Source organism: Thunnus maccoyii, chromosome 17, assembly GCF_910596095.1.
Source record: "Thunnus maccoyii chromosome 17, fThuMac1.1, whole genome shotgun sequence".
NCBI lineage: Eukaryota > Metazoa > Chordata > Actinopteri > Scombriformes > Scombridae > Thunnus > Thunnus maccoyii.
The window spans coordinates 17,212,729-17,222,433 of record NC_056549.1 but is presented as its reverse complement, the minus strand read 5'-3'; the positions used below and the strand labels follow the sequence as shown (position 1 = coordinate 17,222,433).

Below are 9,705 nucleotides of genomic sequence, written 5' to 3'. Positions count from 1 at the left end.
AAACTGACTTAATGAGCAAATGCGATATTGGATATTTGATAATGATTAAGGTGAATGAATGACAAAATATGGTTGTTTTATTTTATAGATTAATTGAAAGTATGTATATTTTGAGAGCATGGCGTTAGGGTGAATCATATTAAATAAGGATAAAGTAGTAGTATAGTGGAAACAAACCGCAATAATACAACTTTTAAAGCGAAATTAATCGGTTGATGGTTTAATACAATGACAGAAAATTAGCTAAGCTACTATTCTGATAATCGATTACAAGTTTAATCATTTTTTAAAAACATAAATTCCAAACGTTTTCTCTGGGTGCACCCTCTCAATTTGTTTTAATATCATTGTAAATCTAATGTCTTTTGGGCTCTGGACTCAAGGTCTAACAAAACATGCATTGTGAAGATATCTCCACCTATGAAATACACATATTTTCCCACAATTTTGTCAAAACAAAACAATTCAAAATGAAAACAATTCACAGAAAATAACCAGCCCTACACAATGCTAGTCTCCTATGTGGTCATATTATCCTTGTACTGAATAGTAAGGGTGTACAGTTTTAACATATGACGTGATTTATGCGCAATAATGAGTACAAAATGAGATTTTGTAACCTTCATTTATATTAAAGTCAATACAATACAATCAAATTGATGCAGGAGATCGATTGTGTGATTGTCTGATTTTCTATGTACAGTGAGGGTTGGAGAACTCAAATAGACATCGTTGCCTGTAATCGATTGGACAGCACGACGTGACGGTTTGAGATAACCAGCCAATACCGCGCGCGCGCACGTTATCCACAGCGAGCCTCCCACGAGCAGCGCAGTTGCACGGGACGCTTTCTCGCGCCCCAACAATAGAGTGGTACGTACCATTATCTCTGGTTATAACGGGGACATTTTCTTGCGATTAAACACGATTTCTAACTCGTTACTGTGGAAAAGAACATTTTCCCTTCATATGGGTAAAACTGACGGATATTTTTTTTGTTACGAAACCCGCCGTTAGCTTAACCGGACAAGGTTTAATGCCAATTTCATCTACCAAGAGAGTCCCTTTGGAAAAAAAAGTGCCTGGAGTCCTCTCCGCCGCCGCCTCTTCCAGCAGGAGTACATTTGATATCAGAGACAGTACAATCATGGATCCGACCCGGGGATTTAAATTCTTGGACACGGTGGCATGCTCCGCAGCGCAGTGAGGATGGAGAGAAAATAAGAAGGATTCAACAAACGTATCAGGTAATTTTTCTTTTGAACACTTTGTACGTCTGGCACACACACGTACGTTTTTTTTTCTCACTTGAAAATTTGACTTCAGTAACGTTACTTTCAATATATTACATCTCACCACAGCAGCGAATAACTGTCTGAAAACCGAGTCAGTCACCGTGTAGTAACATTACACTTAAACTGGAGCTGGCTGACTAATAATGGTCGGTAATTCAACCCTGCTTGGCCATCACTGACTGTACATTAACCCACCACACAGGTGAAAAATGTGGCAGCGGCGCTCTGACTCCAAAGTACTCAAAAACCTATAAAAGTAGAGTACATTTATTTGCAACGGGACTGACTGAAGGGTTCCTACATTGCAAGCCTGCACATCTGCATGAGCTCCGGTGTTTCGGTTTAAAGAGTGACCCTGTTAACTGGTGACTTTCAGCCCAATGCGTCGTGGTTGCTCGTAGTGACGGCAGCTATTGAAAGCACAAACATTTAATTATACTTGAATCAATTTTAAATACGTCTGTGTTTAATATCTACGTTAACCATTGACGTAAGTTAATTTGTGCACAAGAAGCATTCACATCTCGTTTTTTTTTTTATAATGTGGGAAACAAACCGCAGCATATAAGCAGGCAGTGCAGCTATAGCCTATATTGGGATTTTATACCATTATCCTCAATCAGAAAGTGGCACATATTCAACCAATTAACCTGTATAATGTCAAATTCCTCATTAGACGCCAGCTGCCAATATTTTTCCCCACATTATAAGTAACTTTAAGAAACGTGAATGCTTCTTGTTAGCGGCACCTTTTAATGTAAGAAAAAAAATGACCAGGCGACTATATATACTATATTGAACATTAAATTTCATTTCGACAGCTGCCGTCACTACTAGCAACCACGGACGCAGTCGTCTGAAAGTCACCAATTAACACGGTCACTCGTTAAACCGAAACACCGGCAGCAGCGTCTTGACATATTCAGTCTGAGGAATATCATGTTGGTGAGAAACCCGGAGAGCAAATATTTGCATTGTCCCACAAATGATCCAACGTTACAGAAACACGCCGCTGAAATAGTATTTCATGTGTGTTATTCGTTGTTTTTGGTTTTAGAGTTTCAGTTTGGTACAGTATGATTTATGCAAACCACTGGCATCGGCGCGACGTGATTCAATTTTCCCCACTAAGAATGCAGGAGAGAGGCTGGGGTCTATTCCAGCCAGCTTGGTTTGCAGTCATGGGGGATGGTAGCCTTCAGCCCAGTGAAAATCATGCTTTGTGAAATTCGAAACCTTCTTTGTACTACTTCAAGTGCAGCAAGAAGAGTGGGCATGAGGAACAGTGTGTTTTAGTGACTGTTTGTACAGTGCAGTGATCAGCTTAAATCTGTCTGATAAGAGATTCGTTGCGTTGCATGATGCCAGCTCATGCGGTGCTGTAAGGTATAGAGCTTACATTAAACTGATTATATTTCCTGCAGCCTGTCCATTTAAATTCAACTGAGAACAGGGGCTTGGGATGCTGCTGGTAACTCTTTTGTGTACAGTAAATACAGTAGTAGTGTAAAAGCAGCCTGTAGTGGAAAAATGCATCTAAATCAATTGTCAGTGATGAATTAATTAGCTTTGGAAGGACCAGCAGAATGCACTGCTGTGCCTGCTGCCTTTTGACAGTGGATTATTGGGGTCTAGCCTCAGTTTGTGCCTCTCATGTATTAAAATTACACTCAAATGTTATGAAAGTGCAGAGGAGACAAAGTGGGGTGTAAATGCAGTAGAGATTTTACCCACACTCAGTTACTTTTTAATGATGTTCAAGCATTAAGTTCCTGGCGTCAGTTCAGTTCAGATTTTTATTGTCTCACAAGTGGATATTGTTTATGTCTATACACAATGTCAATATCAGCAAACAGAAAGTGCTGATTCTTAAAACACAAATTAGCTACACAGTTCAATACATATACACTGTCTGGGCTTTGATAAATTGAAATGCATTGAGCAGATGTTGCCAGATTGGAAGTCGAATTCGTACATTCCCACATTGGATATATAGAATGTATACTTTCCAGATAAGCCCAGATGTATGACATTAGGAAATTGTTTAGGTGGAAAACAAATGGGTTACTGTGGGTGGAAGCAGCACTGACTCCTTTGACAAAACAGGCTGAGGCCCCTTGCAGCTGTTGAATTTATCTGTCGGCATTGATGGCATCCAAACTATCACATGACTGAGTGGAAGCTATAGGCTAAGTTTCATAACAGCTCAGAGGGATCATATATGTACATGAAACATTTGCCATATTGGCTGAATTTAAAGTTCCGTTCAAGTAGGGCTGCCACTAACGATTATTTTTATTATAGACTAATCTGTCGATTATTCTCTCAATTAATTGATTAGTTGTTTAGTCTATAAAATGTCAGAAAATTGTGAAAAATGTCAATCACTGTCCTAAAGCCCAAGATGACGTTCTCAAATGTTTTCTTTTGTCCTTACCAACAGTCCACAACTCAAAGATATTCAGTTTACTATCATATAAACCAGAAAATATTCACATTTGAGAAGCTGGAATCAGAGAATTTGGACTTTTTTTTTCTTAAAAAATGACTCCAAGCTGTTAAGCAATTATCAAAATAGTTGGTAATTGGTTTAATAGTTGGCAGCTAATCGATTAATCGACTAATCGTTGCAGCTCTTCCCTCAAGAAATAATCAAGTATCTCTTCCCAGAATGACATTTACAAAACCAGTGATCCCATCCACCCTCTCTCAGCTCTGAGTGGATTTACGCTGAAGTACACTCTCTGCCCTGCATCACTGGCATTATGTGTAAGGTGTGCACTTTTGCAACTGGCTTATCTCCTCTCCTGCACTTCTGATATTATATGTGGTATTTTTGAGCTTGCAGGAAAACATTAAACACAGGTGAAAATTAGGAAAGTGTAATCATCCATCCATATAACCCTCTCTTTTATATATGGATCTATATACGAGGTGCTCGGTTTTACTGGCATATGGCCTTACCTACAGGTGTATTCCCAGAATAGAACAGAACATATCACCATTGTTTTATCTGATGCTGTTTGTGAACTCTTTGCTTTGAAGGATGACATTCCAGCACCGTTTGCAGTTCTCATGTTTTTCTGTGTTTCAGAGGCCCTTGTGATAGAGCTTTGGCATGCCTCCTGCGGAGGCTTTTGGACCTCTCTTATTTATTGACATTGCTCTGATCCTCTGCCAGTCTCTGGCTTTCTCATGCTAGCTAGAAGAATATCTCTCTTTTTCTCCTTCTTTGTTTCTCTCCACAGAGGTGGAAAGGGGTGATAGGAGAACACAGAATAACAGAGGGCACAGTGAAAGAGCGAGTAGATAGAGAAAGAAAAAAAAAAAGAGGAAAGTAAACTGAGTAGTGATGGCTGCCTGGCATGAGGAGGAGTTCGGAGGAAGGTGGCCAGGGATTCTGGGAAGGACGGAGAGAGAGGATTTATGTGTGTACGCAATTGCGACGCCCCTTTACGTGCCATTTAGTGGAGCCACAGACAGACCTCCTATCTCCCAGCTGTTAGGATGCTCCAGAGGCTCCGACACACAGGAGCTATTGTTCTTCCTCTTGGCCGGACCCAAAGTGCTATAATACTGCTTCTGTCCTTGGTCTGAACTGGGCTGACAGAGTTTAGCCCGTCTGACTGGTGCTCCTTGTGTCTCACTGCCACTGCCTCAACTCATTCCCTGCTTTGTCCATATATCTGTGCATCCTTGGTTGTGACTTTGCTCTATCTGACACTGTACAGAGACGTTCTCTCTGTATTTCGTTTTTTTTAGTCTTTTTCTGTTAAAACACTTTTTTCAACTGGGGATACAGTCCTCATTGTCTTTCTTGCATCTTCCATTATTTTTCTCTCTACAACTCCTGGTTTGAGAGTTGACATAGTGTTCCTAACCTTATCACAACACTTAATGTTTTGTGTTAGACCAGATATTATTTGTTATTACTCTTTACTTTTTCATTTAACTTTGGAACAAAGGTAGAACAATATTGCTGAACACAATAACATATAAAAGTTAATTGAATTGGTAAAAAATGAAATTGATTCAATGAAATTCAAGACTTTTTAGAGCCTGAAGCTCTTTCCATTATTGATCTTTCACATTGAAAAGCTGCACTTAATATCTGTATATCCACACAATATCATACAGGAAAGAGCTCCATCATCTCTTCTACTTCCTACCTCACCTTTTATTCACCTAATTGTTATCCTTGTCTCTCTTTAAGTTGCCATTCTGCTTCTCTCAGCCTCTATTTCATTCTCTCACTGTCACCGAGGGGAAGAGAGGGCGATGACAGGGTCTCTCAATGAGTTGACAGGATGTCTCTGAAATAGACCTGTCTGACTGTGTCTCTGCCACCGCCAGCAGGACAAAAACACAAATCTGAGCAAAGAGCTGCCTGTACTCAAGTGCAGGAACTGAACATCATGTCTACTGCTGTCCTCTTTCTGTGATTTTTGTCCTCCATCCTTCAACCTCTCCTCTCCCCCCTCTGTCTCTGTTTGCAATCTCTCTCTTTTCTTATGTCACTTGCTTTGTATTTTCTAAGTCTGTTTGCATCCACGTATCTATCTCGTATGCTGGCAGCAACGGTGATGCAACACCTCTGCTGCCAACTAGTATGACCACAGCCGCTGCATTTGAATACATGCAGGACTTCTGTCACTCGCCACGTCACTTTAGGCTCTGGTGAGTTTTAGAAAGGATTTTTCTTGCTTTTATAATGTTGAGCCTAGCTGTATTTTATATGTGCTGGTTGCAGTTTGGCAAACAGAAAGGCTATGCTCATGTTTTCCGGCTTTAAAAATAATTTCCATTTATTCAAGCCAAGAACTTTGGTGTCATAACTGTCTAAATGTGGTTCAGACCTGATAACACTCTGCCAAAAGAGAAAAGAAGAAGAAGGAAAAAAGGTCAGTGCAATATTGGCTTAAAATACATTGTTATATTGTTAACTGCCTACTCTCTCTTCGTGGGCTCATGACTCTTTGCTGCAAACTGAAAAAAAAGCCCTCACAACTCGTCATTCAGTGACAGCCATGCAGCTCTGTGGTGTCCTGTGTCTGACCTGGATTATTCTCTTAGCTGAAAGCCAAAATGAGCTACATAATGGGGTAAACTATGGACTGTTGAGGCCACTCCCCTGGTGTCATGTGTATGTTTGGATGGTAAATGTAGTCTGATACCTTCCTCAGCACAATGTAGCTTTGGTCTGGTCCAGGAGCGAATTGGATACAGGGTTTTTCTGAGTTGCTATTGGCTCGAGTACTGATCGTGGGTGTGTGTGCCACTGTGTTTTTGTGTATATGTCTATGGTAAGGGTATTAATGTTTATATTAGCAAAGCAATTACAATGTAATGTAGCTGCCCCTTTGGGTCACCAAACGATTTCTGTCCTGTGCATAATCAACATCTAAATGCTGCTCACTGACTTCGAAATGATCTTTGCAGCTGCACTCCGAGCATGTGTTTATTTTACTAGATTTTAATATGCAAAGTTAAGCAAAAACTCCACCACAATCTCTTTTGTGCTTCTCTCTCTTCTTCTGTTCAGTACCTTCTTTCCTCTCTTTTACTGATGGGTTCTTATTGAGCTGGAACGGCCAATTCCTTGTTGTCGTGGTGATGTGTGTTGATTGATGGAGGTTGGTGAAACAGGAGGCGAGGCACATTTATCCCGTCGACAGTTTGAATCCCTCTTGTCAGGACTCAGACGTTTGTATTCAATTACAGACGCATTGCATTTTCATTAGGATTTTTACTTTTCTTCTCAGTTCCTCCACTGGCAATGGGTAGAAGTTGAGTTGAAGAGACAGTGAAGAATTAGAGACAAGCAAGAGGTAGAAAATAAAAGATGCAATGGGCATGTTTTGTTAGCTCAACACCCTCGCCCCTCAATCTTCTTTGTCATGTTATGTCATGTCATGTAATCCTGTACAATCCACCATCACATGATATCTCATTTTGTCATGACTTAGATGAATTGTTTAAACTGTCAAAATTTCAGTCTGAATCTCTCTTTTTTTGGATAACATAATTTTCAACAGATGGTAAAGGGTCCAACAAGAATCACTTGAATGACTAAAACCATGATTGATCTGATATAACTTATTAAGAGGCCTTTCTTAACATCACCCTGATTGTCAGAAAACTAACAAAACAGTGTCTACCAATGTCTATGAATGAACATAAATCAGAGAATGCAGTCATTCCCAAAAATAAAATGCCACAATTTGAAAACGAACTAAATACTATTAATAATATACCAATGATCTAGACAGCTGTTATAACACAACAAACAATCACAGAACTGATTGAGAAATATACACAAATCTTTAAATGCAAGTGAAGCTGAATAATGATATTTGCCAGTTAACGAAAAAAAGAGATCTTGCACTGAAAAAGTCACCCTCCACCAAATTGAATACAGACCTCCTTATTTTTAAGGATCTGAGAAATATGGTAGTTAGGGAACTGCGCAAAGCAAAAACAACATACAGTACTTTACAGAACTGATTGCAGAATCTAAAGAAAATAGCACCTCTCTCTGGAAACAGTCTTACTATGTCAATGAAAATTTTAATAATGACTTCATTTAATCAATGGAGGAGCTTGCTGAAAGTTTTGAACCAGTAAAATTACCACAGGTTATAATGACAAACTCATTGCAATTTGCTTTCTATATTAAGGCGGTTGACCAAGAGAAAGTAGGTAAAATCTTCAATAAATCTAGTAATTCAAATGCAAAGGATCTGTTTGGGTTGGATACTGCTCTTATCAAAACACATAGCCTGATCCACCCTGATCAAACCTATAACGCATCTGATACACCTCTCCATCAGAACTGGTAAATTCCCACAAAGCTGGAAAACAGCAATCATCACACCAATTTGTAAGGCTGGAGCACCAGACTACGTAGGCAATTACAGACCAATTTCTATTCTACCCGTTTTCTTAAAGGTCCTGGAAAAAGTTATTGCAGATCAATTGGTTGACCACCTTGAAAGCAATGAACTTATTTATCCTAAATCGACCCTAGAAGGGCTTTTGACACCATGAACCATGACATACCTCTGAACAAACTTAGCACATTTAATTTTTCAGAGCAAGCAACTGGCTAGTTTGCATCATATCTTGAATGGATTGAGCAACGTGTTAAAATCAATGCAAAACATTCAATCCCCTGACGATCCAGAATGGGTATTCCACAAGGCTTGATCTTAGGGCCTTTGCTTTTCAGCTTATACATTGATGATTTATCAACATGCTGTAAAAGAGCTGGTCGTGAAATGCATGCTGATGACACAATCATTTATGTATCAGCTAAAACCCCTTGTGTAGCAGCAGAAACATTAAGAAACAAAATGGAGGGTGTATCCCAGTGCCTCAAAAACATTCCATGAGAAGGAAAACAAAAGATAAGCTTACAATTAAAATAGATCAAGAGGAAATAAAGAAAGTCAGTGATTTTAAATCCTCTCGTATCATTTTGGACACCCAACTCATATTTAATAAACACAGTAAAAAGCTATACAAGACAGTAAAGACAAATCTGAACTGTTTTAGAATGATAAGACATTACATACCGCTTAAGGCAGCTCAACTGTTCATGCATGCCATAATATTTTCACAGTTATCCTATTGTGTTACTGTATGGAGCCAAGCTTCACAGTCAACTGTCAAACCCGTTACATCACTATACGAACAAGCACTGAAAATAATGGATCAAAAGCAACTTAAATGGCACCACTGTATAATTGTGAAAAAGTACAAGTTGCTCAGTTATGACAGCTTCATCAAGTTTTCTTTTATCAAATTGATTTTTAAATGTGTGAACAATCTCGCCCCAGCTGTACTTTATCCATATGTCACAAAATCAAACACCAATAGAGCTGCAGGGTGGCACAGTGCAAAACTACTTTCAGTCAGTCATCTTTTTCAGTAAAAGGGATACATTTTTGGAATGCCCTACCAACAGAAAGAAAAACACTGACCACAATGTGGTGTAAATATTGTAATTTTTGTGTGATCAAGTTACATGTATGAGAATGTCACTATTTATTCTGTGCTGAATATAACTAATGTACTTTTGGTGGTGATGATGACCATTTTTAAGTAGTAAGGCCTAACCAGTGACAGGGGTCACAAATTAGCCTTGGCTAATCCAATATGAAACACATCTGTATCATGTTATCGTAAACTGTTGCAATGTTTTTTCCAATGTGCATTGTCCCTGACAAAAAAAAAAGTTTGTGTACCATATATAGAAATGTTATAAAGAATCTTTACAAAAGGAAAGAGCAAGGCCAAGGCTCACAAAAGGAAGATGAAGGGAACAGAAAAAAGTGCTGACAAAAGAGAAGGGGAGCATAAGGGGAAGTAGCCAGTTAGCGTCCTAGTGTGTTTGTCCACAATTTCTCAG

At 39.1% G+C, this 9,705-nt stretch overlaps 1 protein-coding gene across 3 annotated transcripts in view; it reads left to right on the top strand.

The window, feature by feature from the left end:
• Positions 1-661: 661 nt before the first annotated feature.
• The window catches only part of wasf1 (WASP family member 1), a 65,505-nt gene continuing 56,461 nt past the window's right edge, over positions 662-9,705 (top strand). Inside the window, exon 1 of one of the 3 annotated variants that reach the window (XM_042390787.1) lies at positions 662-1,247. The gene's annotated coding sequence lies outside the window, so the exon portion shown is untranslated. Of the gene's footprint in view, positions 1,248-2,219; positions 2,241-9,705 lie in introns of those variants that run through there. The other 2 variants (XM_042390783.1, XM_042390786.1) reach the window with 2 other exon arrangements.